This window comes from Grampus griseus (assembly GCF_964374135.1).
Source record: "Grampus griseus genome assembly, chromosome: 16".
NCBI classification, from domain to species: Eukaryota; Metazoa; Chordata; class Mammalia; order Artiodactyla; family Delphinidae; genus Grampus; species Grampus griseus.
This window is the reverse complement of record NC_139010.1, coordinates 2,538,572-2,554,702: the sequence shown is the minus strand read 5'-3', so window position 1 is coordinate 2,554,702 and position 16,131 is coordinate 2,538,572. Positions and strand designations below refer to the sequence as shown.

Sequence of the window (16,131 nt, the reverse complement as noted above, 5' to 3'; positions counted from 1 at the left end):
AGTTCCTTGGGATGACGAGCGTGTAACCGCCAGGCTTCTCTCCACATACGGGGACCGAATTATTTTTGTAATAAGCATCAAAGATAATTTCAAGTTATTCTTACCTGTTTATGTTATTGTTGGTGATCCAGACGCATGGAAGCAGTAATAGCATGATATTTTGTTATTCTTTATGGTGTTGTTTTAATTTATATCTTTAACCAGGCTTATAAAATATTTTCTATATTTGGAAATAGGGTGATTTTTACCATTTTTAAAATGGCTTTCATGTCAGTATTTTAATACTTTACTATTGACAGGCATCCCTATGCTATATTGTCCTATCACACTTGTGCTGAAAGATATTGCCCGAAGGTGAATAGAGGAATTAAATTTATATTCAAAATGTCCCCTAAGCTGTTCAGAGCCTTAGAATAGATTTAAAGCAGATTAAATTATCCAATGGAATGTGTTTACCTGTTAACAAAATATGGTTTAAAAATCATGAAAACATTTACCTGGGTTTCCAGCTTACCCCCGTGTGAATGTGGATTCTATTTGGTAGGCTTAAAATAATGTGTGGAATAATTCATAAATAGCACAAGCTTGTCCTGCCCTGTCAATCCGTGAGTAGCACAATCACAATTTAAATTTTTATTAAGCTGCTTTGGTGGTGAGGAGGCTTTCTCAAGTGGAAGCATTGGGGGTCGTTGTCATAGAACAGGACACCAAGGCCGGCAACAAGAAACATTTGCTTTTCTAAAGCTGGCAGATGTAGCCCAGTCAAGCCATGGAATGAAATCTGAAATTAATGCTATGGTCCTTTCCTTCAATCGGATATTGCCTGGGTTGAGTTAGTAATGAGAACCTTCTGAGCAAAGGAGTCGACTAACGTGTGTGTGTGTGTGTGTGTGTGTGTGTGTATGTGTGGGCCTTTCGGTGCCAGAAGCCCGAGTCTGCTGTGTGTTGTCGAGATTGCGGTGTCCGTGAGCAAATCACTTGTGGCCTCCATAGTAGAACTGACTTCTGTCAGGATGTGCCTCCACTGAGAAGTCCACGGAAGTGTAAACATCAATTGGTTTGGATGTGAAAGTGGCCACAGGATGTAACCAGACCTCCGGGGTCACCTTATACAAGAGCAAACTAAGCTCTTTCAGTGGTTGTGTCTTTTGCTCAATGTCACGCAGCTTGTTTTATTTTATTTTATTTTTTTCATTGTGGTCTTCCGAGTCTTTATTAAATTAAGTTTTCTTTGAATACCTAGTTTACTGAGAATTTTTTTGTTTTTTAAACATCTTTATTGGAGTATAATTGCTTTACAGTGGTGTGCTAGTTTCTGCTTTATAACAAAGTGAATCAGCTATATGTATACATATATCCCCATATCCCCTCCCTCTTGCGTCTCCCTCCCACCTTCCCTATCCCACCCCTCTAGGTGGTCACAAAGCACCGAGCTGATCTCCCTGTGCGATGCGGCTGCTTCCCACTAGCTATCTATTTTGCGTTTGGTAGTGTATATAGCGCAGCTTGTTAATAGGACAGACTGACCTGCCCTCAGCCCTCCTCACTAACTACTCCTCCTCTCCCATCAGCACATGCTGCTCCTTGAAGACTGTGCTTTTCCTACAACCAGCACTGGCATCTCAAAAACAAAGCATGTGTAAGATGGTAAAAAACTGCAGGGATTTTCTTCTCTGTCTTCTTCCCTGTCAGATAACTCTAGGAAAGCTTAGAGCTGAGTTTCCTTTGTAATATTTCTATTGTAAAGTGCCGCATTGGAGTAATTAGGATGGGAGGTTTGGGTCATAGGTGCCAAAGGTCTGATCCTCCTCTTGTCACCGTATCTGTGTGTGTGTGTGTGTGTGTGTGTGTGTGTGTGTGTGTGTGTGGCGCTTATGATGGAGGCCTGAGCTGCTGTGATGCAGTTGTGAACGTGCCTGGTAAACTCTAAATTATCCTGCATATTGTAACAATTTTTAGATGGGAAGGGTGAAAATGGTGTGCACTTCTGAAAACTCCCACTCCAAGGGTTTAGAATAATTTAAACTCTAGGATGAAGGTACTTTTCAGAGATTTGCCCTAGTCTGTGCTGGGGGTCTGAGCAAATCTGGGTTTAGGATCTCCTTTAATCAGCCTCCAGAGGCCCCGTCAGGCAGGGCTAACTGTCCATCACTGCAGGAGTTGATTTCCCTGTGTGTAGCCGTTCGAGTCCCAGTTTATTGTCAAGAGGGTCTAGAATCTGTACTCTGGGTGGGCCCTGAGCTTTTGTATTTAGCCCCAGGCCCCGGAAACTGTCAGCACAAAGTTCAGATTTGTTGGGTCAGGCAGGGCAAAGGCAGGCTCTGAGCGAGCTCCTCTCTCAGGGCTTTCTCTTGCCTTTTGATTAGAATCCTAATTCCTATCTCATCAGCTCTTCGAAGACTTTAAGATATTTTACAAATATATTTTATCCAGCATTTTTATTTGTTCTCAACAGGAGGATTCCTTTAAATAATCTAGTATTATTCCCAGAAATTGGTATTATGAGAGTATCTACAGATTTGTAGTTTAGTGAAAATAAATTGAATTTTCTGTATAACTTTTGACCCATAAGGAGTCAGTGTGGTCTTCGCAACTCTTAGGTCCATTTTGGTAGATCCTAGTAGCTGTAAAGGAATTCTGAATTTCATAAGGCTCAGCTTCCCCCCCCCCCCCGCCCCCATCTCCAGTCTCACTACTGGGTAGAAGGTCCACGTGGCTCATCATCCAGACTGGGATACCTTTGAGAGTGGAAGGGGTGCCATTAATAATACCGCCTGGACAACAAGTGCTAAGGGGACATTTTGCAGGCACACAAGTAGTAAGGTGACCCTGCCACCAGATCAAACGAAGCAGTTTCTGATCTAATTCTCACTTGTTTAGATATTTATTAAACCCTGGCCAGTAGGGTTACTGTAACCCTGAGGTTGTCTAGCTTTCGGTGGTTGGAGGTCCTCTCACCAATATCTTGCCTGAAAGGTTTGCTCTGCACCGATACAGACCCATCACAGAGGGAGCGATCTTTTGCCGTCGGTATGCCGGAGACGCTGGAAATCCAGCGCAGCCAGGGCCGCAACCAGGGCTTTTTGGGACAAAGCCTTGGGTGGCCTCCTTAAGGACCCCAGCTGTAGATGACTCTGCGGGGTGTCTCGTGCTCAGCCTGTGGACGGAGGTGGCTGGGGCATGTCTAAGAGATTTCAGCTAATCCACAGACCTTGTATACCCTTAGTTTCACGTATTCGTGTACAAATGTGCAAGCCTCATCTATCGGAGGGCTGAGGACCTTGCAGGAGCTGCCTCTGGAGTGTGCCCTTCTTATAGGCCACAGGGGCACCACCACCACCCTGAGGTGCAGGTGCCCCAAGTACTGAACCCTTAACTGGCTCACATACCCTGTTACATTCCCTTGGTACACGTATGTTAACATCGATTACAGATACAGTAGCAAGGGGCACCTAAGAAAGTGTTTGATGGCCCCACCCGTGGAAACAAGTGTCACTGTCCACCCAGGAGTAGCCACCCCAGGCTGATAAGGCCCAGGTTTCCTCCCTCTTTTGAGTGTCTGTCCTGATTAAAGCCTGCTGGTATTGTGAGCCGAGGGCAGTGAATACTAAATTGTGTCCTTGTTGAAATTTCTCTCCCGTTCAAACGCGATTTATCAAAATTATGTGACTTGAAATTAAAGGGGTTAATTAAGTAAAACTAACTAGTATTCTGTTAGAAATATAGTTGATAAGGTAAATGAAACCATGGTTGTTTTTATTTTTGGTCTCTAAGCCCAATAATTGCTTTTCAAGCGCTTTTTAAAAAAATTTTTAAAAAAGTGTAGTTAAGGGGTTTCCTTGGTGGTGCAGTGGTTGAGAGTCCGCCTGCCGATGCGGGGAACAGGGGTTTGTGCCCTGGTCCGGGCAGATCCCGCGTGCTGCGGAGCGGCTGGGCCCGTGAGCCATGGCCGCTGAGCCTGCGCGTCCGGAGCCTGTGCTCCGCAACGGGAGAGGCCACAGCGGTGAGAGGCCCACGTACCGCAAAATAAATAAATAAATAAATAAATAAATAAATAAATAAATGTAGTTAAGGATACTTTACAAGGACAATAACATGTTTTAGATTTAAATCAGAAATTCCAGTGACGTCTGTCTATCTCTCACCCCTCATTGGAACCGCATCATGTTGCTCATCTTTTGCTCTTCGGTCACTGGCTCAAAGGGGCTCAGAGCTGAGAAGCCTCTTCCTGATAACTGTATAGGAAGGAATTACATAAGGCAGCAGGTGCTTAGAAAGATAATTGCTCTTGACAAGCAGGATACACATTCTGAAACCTTTCTGTCAGGATCCAAAGAGACGCACTCAGTATTGGTTTGAATTTTACCCCCACCCCCTCCCCCGATTATTACTGATAGTTGTGTAAAATGGTCCAGAGGAAGGGGGTAAATTTCCATGTTGCAGTGAAGGGAATTGAGGCTTATAGATCAAGTGTGTCCATGACTTCCCCTTAATAAGGGCATCTGTCCCCCTGACTCCGAGTTCATGTTAGCTTGTTTCAGAGTGAGGACCTGTGTTATCTAATAATATGCAAAAACAGAACTGGCAGGAGTACATAACACTTTTTCCTACCAATATGGAGTTTTAAAACTTAGCACAATATAAATTTAGCAAATTTGGTTTCTTGCTTTAAGCGTCATTTTATACAAATTCCCTTGTTTGCTTATTGACTCTGTTCCTTAGAGAAATGAAGTTGTGGATTTTTTTTCACATCTGTAAATTGAGTAAAAATATTTTAAAGAAAATTATTAATTAGTGGAGTTGCTTGTTCTTGATTGAACCAAACAAAATTTTTATAGAAAAAGCAATCTGGGCTAAGGTTATCAAATAACTGAAGCATATTGTGATTATTGTAAGTCTGGTGGTACATAGAGGTGGAAATTTCTGTGTCTCTCTTTTAGGTACCAGTTGCTCAGAGAGTATGTAGAGAAATACAGGATATCCCCCTAGTGTGGTCCTTGGGGGTGCCTGCTTTCATTCAGACTCACTGTCTAAGCATATTATTTCTTCTCAGTATCTTTGCTTCCCTCGGTTTCCCTCTACTTTCTAGTGTAGTCTAGCAACGATGAGGGCGTGAGTTCTGGGGCCAGGCTCCCTGGATTCTGTTATGGACTGAATGTTCATGCCCCAACCCATCCCACCCCACCCCCATTCCTGCGTTGAAGTCCTAACCTCAAATGTGATGGTGTTTAGTGGGGACTTTGGGACATACTCAGGTTTAGATGAGGTCAAGAGGGCAGAACCCCCATGATGGGATTAGCATCCTAATAAGAAGAGGAGGAGAGACCAGGACTCTGTGAGCCAGGAAGAAAATCTGCCCCAGTTCCAGTCTCCAGAACCTTGAGACCTGAATTCCTGTTGTTTAAGCCACCCAGTCAAAGAGATTTGGATCTCAGCCCTGCCACTGGTTAGGTAAGTAAACCTGGGAAAATTTCTTCATCTCTGTTCGTCACTTTCCTCACTAGTAAAAAGGGCTATTAAATGAGTTATTTCCTCTAAACACGTGCATACACGTTCACACACAAACACACACACACAGATACACACACATTCACACATGCGTGCACATGAGCACACACACATAATCAGTATTTGTCCTCCCCTTCCTGGGATCCTTAGGGGATGAGGTGTGTTTTCAGGCTTTGGGAGTGTTTGAAACTCCAGATTGGCCACCCAGGGAGCCAGGAGGATGTGAAGGTCTTTTTCCTCCTTCGTGGCTCTGGGGGGTTCCACTACAAGCCTTGCCCAGGAGACAGCAGAGGGAGAAGAATGAAGGAGCTGTGCCCTGTGGTGGAATTCTCAAGTGAGAGGTAGGAGGCGAGAAATGGGGGTTCAGGTTCAGGGGGCAAGTAACCGCGGTAGATTCGATTGTTCTTAGCTTGGGTTTTCCATCAGTATTACTGAAATGCTGAGTTAATACTGGGCTGTGTCCATTTCTCTTTTCTGAATGGAGACAAATATGAGAATTATGCGTAACAGCAGCTCTTAGAAGTTAAGTGTGGCTGCATCTTTGGCTGGTGCTTTATCTGCAAGGAGAGCAGTTTGTTTGGGTCTTTAAAGGCCGGGGTCTCCTGTAACTTTGTGCTTTCTTATTATTGTCTCTGTGCTTTGTGTCACCCACATTCCACGTGCGTCGCTGGTGGGTCCTGGTGGCAGGGAAGATGGTGGAGGGAAGGAGTTAGGCTTTGGTGGTGAAATGAACCTTGGTGATGGACATGAGCAGAATCTAAGTACACGGACAGAGGCTTCTGTTTCCTGCTTTGACATACTATTTTCCTGAAAGGTGAGCTAGTTTCTAGCTTTGAGTGTAAAGTATAAGAACACTTAAAAATCCTGGAAATACCCTTTCTGAACTGTTGGAACTTTGTAGAATGTTTTGTGGTAACTCTTTCCCCGAGTGTTCTGGTAGCCTACTCGTGTAGCAGTTTTTTACCCCACTGCCTGCCACTGAATAATGTTTTTCTTATGGAATTTCTATCAAATAAGTTGTAGATTACAGACTCCAGGTTTCTTTTTTAATAGAATTTCTAATTTCTTTCTTGAAGATGCAAGCTTTTTCACTTGCCTATTAATTACCATAATGTTGACTGAAGAAAAATGCACAGCCTACAAGTTGCAAGTTAAGTTTTATTTGGGGACCTTACTGAGAACTAGAGCCTGGGAAACAGCCTCTCAGATACTCTGAGGAACTGTCCGAAGAGGTAAGGCAGGCACCGGGGCACATAGGAGTTTTTGCTGGAAAAAGAAAAGAAAAGAAAAGAAAACACATGTAGTCAGACATGAAAATATTACTGCTAATCACAAAAAACAGACATCTCAAGTTAATGATTATAGTGCTTTTCTGTGTATGGGAAGATGCCAGAGTCTGGGCTTATGGGGATCATTCCTTTGATGTGTGCCTCAGCTGTCTGGGCCAGTGTCCTATTTTTCTCCACCTCAAGTCCCCTGAGGTGCACCGCTGCGGGCAGCTGCAGTGGCTCATGGCCACATTCATTGTTCACTGGACTGGCCAGCAACATTTTCTGTCCACAATAAGAAAGGCTATTCATAATCCTTTGTTTATTTTTGTAATATTCTCAGAAGTTGGGTTCAGTGTGACCAGTGTTGTTTTTTCCCTGTAGGTTTTCTAGTGCCTGGTTTCTTTATGAAACTCAAGTTTACAAGGTTCACTTGGAAATTGCTTCATGCTTCTTTTATTTTTTTAACATTTAAGTGTTTTCTTCATATGGTGTATGGAATTTTAAGATCCATTTAGTATAGTTATCAAGACATTAAAAATGTAGTCAATGCTGTTGGGTGGCTTAGTGAACAGTTTTCATTGAAATGAAGTCACTTAGGGTCAGAAATTTGAGAAGAAAGTGGGCTCCACCCAGTGGGCTCCATGACTTTGTCATCGGTGTGACCTTGTCATTGATATGGCCTCGTTGGGGAGAAAAGTGCATGTGAGATATAGACACTTTTATTGAAACCTACTTTCAGAAATTTAATGTCAGAACACGTTTTTAATTGAATTATTTTTAAAAGATGCAAATGATCTCCTTTATTTGCTTATTGGCAATAGAACTTTTTATTTTCTCTTTAGTGGTTGCTTTAGTGTTTATAGCAGTTGTCTTTTTTTCTGATAAACTTTGCTTTTTAAAGTTTTTATTGAAATATAGTTGATTTACAATGCTGTGTTAGTTTCAACTCTACAGCAAAGTGATTCAGTTATACATATATACATTTTTAGGTTCTTTTCCATTATAGGTTATTATAAGGTACTGAGTATAGTTCCCTGTGCTGTACAGTAGGACCTTGTTGTTTATTTTATATACAGTGGTGTATATCTGATAAGCCCAAACTCCTAATTTATCCCTCCCCCCCTTCCCCTTTGGTAACCATAAGTTTGTTTTCTATGTCTGTGAGTCTGTTTCTGTTTTGTAAGTAGGTTCATTTGTACCATTTTTTCAGATTCCACATATAAGTGATATCATATGGTATTTGTCTTTCTCTGATTTACTTCACTTAGTATGATCATCTCCAGGTTCATCCATGTTGCTGAGAATACGTTTTAATTTAAAATATAAATTCATTACTTAGAGTTTCTTATAAAAAGAAAGACCTCATCATTTTAAGTCACATGTAGATTATTGAATCAAGGTAAAATGATTTATAAGCCTTTCATTACAGGCCCAGCAAAAACCCTTAGGTTGCACTTAGCTTATATTTTTTGACATTGTTCCACAACTGGACTTCTGAATTATACTTCTGTGGGAAGGAGAAACCCAGTACCTGGGGCTTTTCTGAAGCAATGAGCTTTGGGTGTGGGTCTTCCTTTCCTTCACTGCGCATACTGTCTGAATTACTATCAAGTCTTGTTTGTGTTTGTTTTTGCTGCCCCTCTGCCCCCAGATGTAAACTCTGTGCGGCCTGCAGTCCCCTCTGCAGCTCCCTCGGGCACCTCCCCTGTAACCCGAGTCTCTTCTTTACAATCATGGGTGCTTGTTGAAGGTACTGCTGGCCCAGGGCCGCGGGGGCCCAGCTATGAGCACATAATGAATCACAGCAGCTTTGTGATGGAGAGCTTCCATACGCTAGTCTTTTTGTTGTTGTTGTTGTTTTTGCGAAAATATATCTTTTGCATAATCCATGAGATGGGTGGGGATTTGGACTGTTATTTGGGGGCAAGGGAAAGCCCCTTGGATAACTGGAGTCATGTTTGTATTTTAAAACTGAACTCTATAAAGTCGTTTGTGTCTTGACGTGCTATTTTAGCCCAAAGAGGTCGCTCTGCAGATGCTGTCCGGTCTTTATCCTCTGAGGTGAGTGAGGGTCTGAGAGTGCTGGGGTGAGCGGAGTAGGAGGATCGGCACTTCAGCCATTTATCAGATGGCTCGTGACACTGGGCTCACGGGTACCTGGGATTGCATTCCTAGAACCATCGGGTAATGCAGCATGTGGCTTCTTAAGGGAAAAGCTTAGTGTGAAAACCATATTCCAAGTTCCCCGTGTGAACTTTGTCTCTCATTCTGTGCCGTAAAGGGATCCTGGATTCATTTTTTGTGTGGTATCCTACCCGGTGAGGACAGTGCACTTCCTCTCCCCTCCCCTCAGCTGGAAAGAGGTGCGATAGTCTCGGGAAATTTAACAACAGGAATTTGTTTCTTCTTGAACAGTGAGGATTGTGATTGCAGCTGAGACTGAATTCTTAAGTGTTGAACAAAGTATTTTAGTCACCAGTACTCATTTCCCTATACAGACACGTTCAGATGGACTCTGTCCCCTTGAAAGGAAGAAACAAACAAAAATGCATATAAACACTACGAAATGTAAAATAGCTAGCTAGTGGGAAGCAGAAGAATCTTTATGTGGGTGATGAAATTCAAAGTCTGATTGCTTTTAATGGTTGAATTTTTCATGGAATTATTTATGTACAGAAGCAGGTAAGGAAAGGACTTTAGTAAATTTTTGTGATGGTTGGAAGAGGTCACTGGTCCATGAGGCAGTAGGTGTGGATGTGGAGAAAGTTTCTAAATTTTAGTGTTATATTGGGAAGCAACTTTTTATTTATTAAAATTACATCAAAGAAATCCTAATGTTGAAAACTCCTCCCATGATTATGTTATTTTACTGACCCCTCATTCCTCTGAACAATGAAACATCAAACTAACCCTTACACACAAATTCATACATTGACAGAGAAAACAGAAAACCTTCATTAACTGAACAAATGAGCAAATGTGAGTTAACACACACATGAACCAGCCCCTCACATTTTGCACATATTTACATGTTGAGTTAAGTAAACCCGAAATTATTCCAGGTGGATCATGATAAATATCATGTATGTTGCTTAGATTTTTCGTACATTTAAATATTTTGGAAAAGTAGTTCTGAGACCCAAGTTGTTAGTCAAAACCATCTGTAATACAATGAAAGGAACGACCGTAACATGTCAAGTTCTGGTGTGTAAACTCTAATCTTCTCAGTTATAGGTTACAAGTTCACAACTGAGTTTTTTTTGATCCGTTAATAGTCTATTGTGTGGGATTAGGAAATAAGTTTGTATTATGACGTTGCTTGGCGTTTTTGTTGTGACTTAATAGTCAATATTCATAAATATTTCATGTGCCTTGAAAGTGTATACTGTTTTATTAGAATACAAAGTTCAGTATGTAACTATAAGATAACACTCTTTTCTGTTTATATATTCTAAATCCTTATTTGTATTTTTCTTCTTGATCTGTTTTGACCAGAGTGGTTTATTAAAGTTACCCATTGTTAGTGGGTCTGTCTGTCTGTCTCTCCTTGTCAGTATTTTGTGGTTTCTTTCTTATGAAGGTTGCACCTGTGTTTTGGGGGACATAAATTCATATCTATTATAGTTTCATTGGGAATTGTAGCTGTTAGCATTAAAAATATCTTTTTTCATTGTTTTGTTGTTCACATAATGTTCCTGGCCTGAATCTTAAGTTGTCAAATATCAAGATCATAACGCTTGCATTTTTGATTTGCATGTGCTGGGCATAATTTCACTTCTCTTCATTTTTTAGCCTTTCTGAATTATTTAGTTATAAATATACATATATTTATTTTTTGATGTGTTTTTAATTTTCAGTGACTAAACTTCCCCTACCTTAACCTGTGTGCCAATATATAGTTGCTCATATATAATATAGTAAGGAAGGTATTTAACTGTATGTTTAGGTGAATTATTTTTAAAAGGAAATTTTTTCTTTAAAATCATAATTATAATCACTGTGTTTGTAAATTCAATCTTTCTGTTCTGGGTTTCTTTCAAAGTCAGATGTATTTGTGTAAATTACACTGAAAAAAGTATAATTATCTGTGTGAAAGTTATTTTGGCATAAGGAATTTTAAATTTCTGATATGTTCTCTACTTATGGAGCAATATGTATGCTTACAGTCAAAGTAAAATTTTACACTGTTGCTCATTTAGAGCGTGTGCTAGAAAACAGTGGCAAATGTGATCCCAGAGTTAGGGTCCTAATCAAGGGAGACTCACTAAGCTCTATTTTATGAGTATAAATGTTTACCTAAGCTGCAAGGTGTGGTCCATTTTGGGCAGTAAAGGACTATGGGCAATAAAGGACGTTTTGCGGTGCTGGTTTATGGAAAACATTCAACAGGCAGTGGCTGTTTTACACAAAGTGCCATGCATTGTTTGAAACTATTTGGTCATTTATACACTATGCTTAACATAAACACTACCTGGGATGTGCCAGTCTTTTCTTCTTCCTCCTTTATCCCACACCCTAGATTTTGTCACCTGCCAAAGTCAAGTAAATCTTTTTTTTTTTTTAAGTAAGTCTACTTTTTTCTTTTCTTTTTTTTTTTTTTGGCCACACCATGTGGCATGTGGGGTCTTAGTTCCCCAACCAGGGATCAAACCCACGTTCTCTTCAGGAGAAGTGCAGAGTCTTAACCACTGGACCGCCATGGAAGTCCCCAAGTAAATCTTATCTAAATAGTTGAGATAATCCCTGAGTCGTACCTGTGTGGTCCAGTCAACGCATCTCTCCAAAAACAGAAGTGAAATACAGTATCGCTAGATTAAAAGGTCTACAGTGGCAGTCATGTTTGCATTTAAAGATTTTATTCCAGAAGCGTAGTCTTAATATTCATCTTCCCCTGCCCATAAAAGCAGGTGCCATACTGACTTAGGCAAAAACACTTGCTGACAGTTTAACTTATGCAACTCTTGTCAGGGAGGCCCACTGACTTAGGCACTTAGGTTGTTAAACTTGTAGAAGTAGGTGTGCTTGAGATGCACCATTGGTGGATTGGGTGTCAGATTAATTTTTCCAATAGGAAAGCCTTTCTCTACATAGCCTAAGTACAAAATCTATAGAATTCTGGCATTTTATTGTCTGCCACCTGGTTAAGCTGCCTGAAAAGAGAGGACAGTATAAATGAATACGATTCCTAAATTACACGACGTTATAAAACTACAATTTTCTTCCTTTCCAGGGCATACAGCATTTTAATTGCTTGGTAATAAAGTGTAAACTCTTCAAGGACAAGAAGCATGTCTATCAGGGCTGAGAGGAGTGTCTGGGCCAGACTTAGGACTCTGAGAATATTTGTTCAATGAATGGATGAAAATGTTTTCAAGAAGATACTCTGTTTTCTTCATAGATGAATACAAATGTTTTGTATTCTTTAGGTAATCCAGAATTGCTTCAAGTATTATTCAAGAGCTTGGGTGTTTCCCAAACCCTAACCCAATGTGTCTTCTGGCTAGTTTCCTGCTGAAAGGTGTGCCTGTGCACCTGTGACCAGGAGCTCAAGCGTGTTTGGTGCTGGGATGTGTAAGGAACGCAAATGTAGTGTTTCCTGTCATCTAATTGTTGTCGGACCCAAGTCCATGTGCCGAACAAACCGAAACATTGGAATTTGAGCAGAGAAAGTTTCGTTACAGGGTCAAGCAAGGAGAATGCGTCGCTCGTGCTCAAAAAGCTCTGGTGGTTTGGGGGGAAGAGTTTCTATAGGCAAAATCTGGGGGGAGGGCTGCCGGGTGTGTGATCCTCCTCTGATTGGTTGGTGGGGCGATAACCAGGTGGGGCTCCAGGAATGTCCATCATCAGCCTTGTGGTTCCAACCAGTCTGGGGTCCCTGTAGTTGTGCTCAACCTTAAGTCACCGTCCTCCACTGGGTGGGGCCCCAGTCCCTGTAGAAGAGCTCAGAGTTCCGTGTGTGTCAGATTGTTAAGTACATCTCTTGAAGAGGAACTGGGACCCTGCCCCGTCGCTGCGCCAGCTGTACTTCTGTTTCCCGACTGCCTTTCCTTTGTTCTCTCACTTTCATTAGTAACTCAGGGAAGGTCTCGGAGGCTGAAGCCTTTCTCCTACAGACAAGAAACGGGGGACATGGAAAGGCTTTTGTACCCGGGAGGGCCCCGCAGGGTCCTGCTTGGTTTCATTTTCAAGTGTGAAATATTCAGATGAAGATGGTCCCAAGTGCCTTTCTCTCTCTGAGAAATGTTAGTTTTAATAAATTGTTGGATTTGTTCAGTTAAGCCAAGCAAAGCCAACAAAATTTTAAAAGTTGCTTGACTGCATCTTTAGGAAAGTTTTGTTAAGTCATACATTTGGACAGTTTTTAGAGTAACTCCTGGGTGAGCAGATTCTCAGGCAGGTGTCAGCGCATCGTGTTTCCGTATAAAGGACCTCTGCGTGTGACCCTTGGCTCCACTGCCATCATGTGGTACAGCGGCATGCCCGCAGCTGACGTTTCTGTGCTTTACTGAGTTTCAAGTAAAAATTTAGAGATAACAGTTCTAGGCCTTTCTACCAAACTGGTGTTTTTTCTTTCTTTTTTCTTTTTATATCCCCTGGCAGGACAGTTAAAGACAGAACTAGAAACTCCTGAATGAGTAAACACTGACCATTTTCATCCCCCAAAGAATGCAGATGTGAAGCGGAAGAGGAGACCTCTCCCCCAGAAACAGCTTTCTCTTACCCTGTAGGACTCAGTGCCAGATTCCCTCATCATCACATGGGCCGTTATGCTCGTGGTACTGTGTTAGCAGCACTGCTACCCGTGCTGGTATTTGCCTTTTGCTTTCTTGGGTGTTGCTGCCTCTGTGGATTTATGGAACTGATAATGCAAATATGTGGCTTCTAGTGAGTCTTTCTTAAGCTTGGCTGTTATGTCTTCTCTCCGAAGGTTCAGTAATAACTTTTGGTTTTTGCACTGTAATCTTTTCAATTTTCTACTATATATGGAACGCTCTGGCGTAAGCTGATGATACCTAAGACACATGCTTGCTATCACACTCTTCAAAATCTCCTTGGAGGGACAGAGCACATACATACAAAAGAGGGAATATCTGAAATGTATCAGGTGACTTGTATTAAAGGGTAGAATCAAGAGGCTGGGAAGGTCAGGATGAGCTATGGAAGTTAGGGAGTGTTTCAGAGATTACTTAAGCTGGAGCTTTAAAACACTGTTTTCTTAGAGATAGCAGTTTGTCCACATTATCTACACTTTTCAGCTTCTCCTCAATTCTAGGTGATCATGGGAAGCTACTCTAGCCAGAGAGACATAAGGAGACATCTGCTAAGAATAGGCATTACACATGCCTTCTTGTTGCTTCCTTTCTTCCTTCGTCATTTTGCCTGGAATGTGAGAGTGATCGATGGAGCCATGGCTGCCATTTTTCCACTTGAGGAAAAGACCATTAAAAAAATGTTGGCCCTAACCTGTTTGTAGTCCCTGAATCAGTACCAACCTATCTCAGTTTTGTTTGTCATTATTTACTCACACATCCTTTTTACAGCTGAAAACAATTTTTAACCAGTACAGATATATTTAACACTTTTGCCATATGGTCAAGTGACTAGTTGTCAAGAATTGATTCATATTTTAAATATCTCATCACTACATTAAACAAATGGCTGACATCACTCTCTATATTAACCTAAAATGAGCCAAACTTTTAAGCTGGTTGGGGGGAGGAGGAGGAGGGGCAGGACTAAGTTATAAACAAACATGAATGAATGATATTTCCCCTCATCTAGTCCCTGTGTCTTTCATTTCTCACGTGTGAAGCCAATTAAGGGAAAATTATGTGGTAAAGTAGTAGCAGAGTTGCTTTCCATTGAGATTTCCTGTGGATGGTTAAAAAATGACATTTCATGGATTAGGACTTTTTGAGGAATTGCTTAGGACCATGTGACATTTATAAAAATATTCTTTGGCACGCAACATTGCATGAGATAAAATATGAGAAACCTCAGTGTATTTACAAGTAACATTTCATGTAGGGAAAACTTGTAGAAATAATACTATGTTTTAAAATAATAAAGTCAGAGGTTAATCGTATCTTTTATGAGTTTTGACTTGAGCATGAATGATTTTATTGTGTTTCTTTTCCTTGTTCTGAAAATGAAACCTTGTGTTAAGTGGACCACTAGCATTTCCTCCATAGTTTCCTGTCGATCTCTCGGTGTATCTCCCAAGGAATATAGAAATATTGGATTATTAGCTAATGAATTCCAAAGTTAGAGAACTTTGGATTCACTCTAAGAGTCTCCTTAAGGGCTAGACTCTGCATGAATGTAATCTAAAAATGGTAATTCCATGCATGAAGATGATATCTTTATTTTAGTTTTATGTATTTTGTTACATTATTTTTAGCCGTATTACCTCTAGTGAAAATCATTTGTTAATCCCTTTTAATTAGCTTTTGAAATTTAGTCATAGCTGGGCTATGGTTTACTGCTTTGAAACATTAAACAGTTTGTGGTATGTTTGCCTTATATGGTCTAAAGAGTAAAAAGTATTTGATTGCAAATCTTAATTCTTAGATTTAAACTTGAGACCTAATTTTTTTAGAGATTGAGATAGTGGAATATTATTAGGCTAGAAGTATTATATTCTAGTTGATATGATATTTTTTTGGTGAATCTGGACTCACTTCCCATCTCCAGACAGAAATGCTAAATTATCTTGGTGAGATTTCTTGTCCATCCTGTGTTTCAGTATTGAATTTGGCTTTCTTAATTCTTACTTGGGATTTTGCCAGAAATGTGTCATGTACTTTAAGCTTTAAGGAAAAAAGCATTGTGAAATGCCACAATTATCAAAGTAAGTCTAACCACTTTTTGATTATCCATTCTGTGATTTTTCTCCCAGAAATCTTTAATCCCACAACAGCTTCAGTGACTATTTGGCACATATTTGATCAGAGCAAATTCACCTCATTTCCAGCTAATTTGTGCACAACTAATGCAAAATGCTTTTGGTTAACCTACACCTAAATTAAGTAATAAAACACACCAATTCCAAAATTCAACACGTTTCCCAGGCCAAAATACGCACTTAAGAACACATGTCCAGTTTTTGATTATCCATTCCACTTCTTCCTTGTATAAGCAGGGCAGTTTGTATATTAAAGATGGATTTTTAAGGATGCATCTGTGCCAATCTCAATACCATAATCAAAGAATTTTCCTTTGATTATAACAATTTAAAAAGTTGCAACAGGAAATGCACCTGCTGTTTCCATATTAGTCTACCAGTTTAGGGATTAGATTTAACCTTTGTCAAACGTCTTTACATAAATTGGCAGATATTTACATTTATTGG

At 40.6% G+C, this 16,131-nt stretch overlaps 1 protein-coding gene across 1 annotated transcript in view; it reads left to right on the top strand.

The window, feature by feature from the left end:
- FMN2 (formin 2) overlaps nt 1-16,131 on the top strand; it is a gene marked incomplete at its 5' end in the record, with an annotated part of 310,722 nt that overhangs the window by 178,647 nt on the left and 115,944 nt on the right. The window lies entirely within an intron of this gene.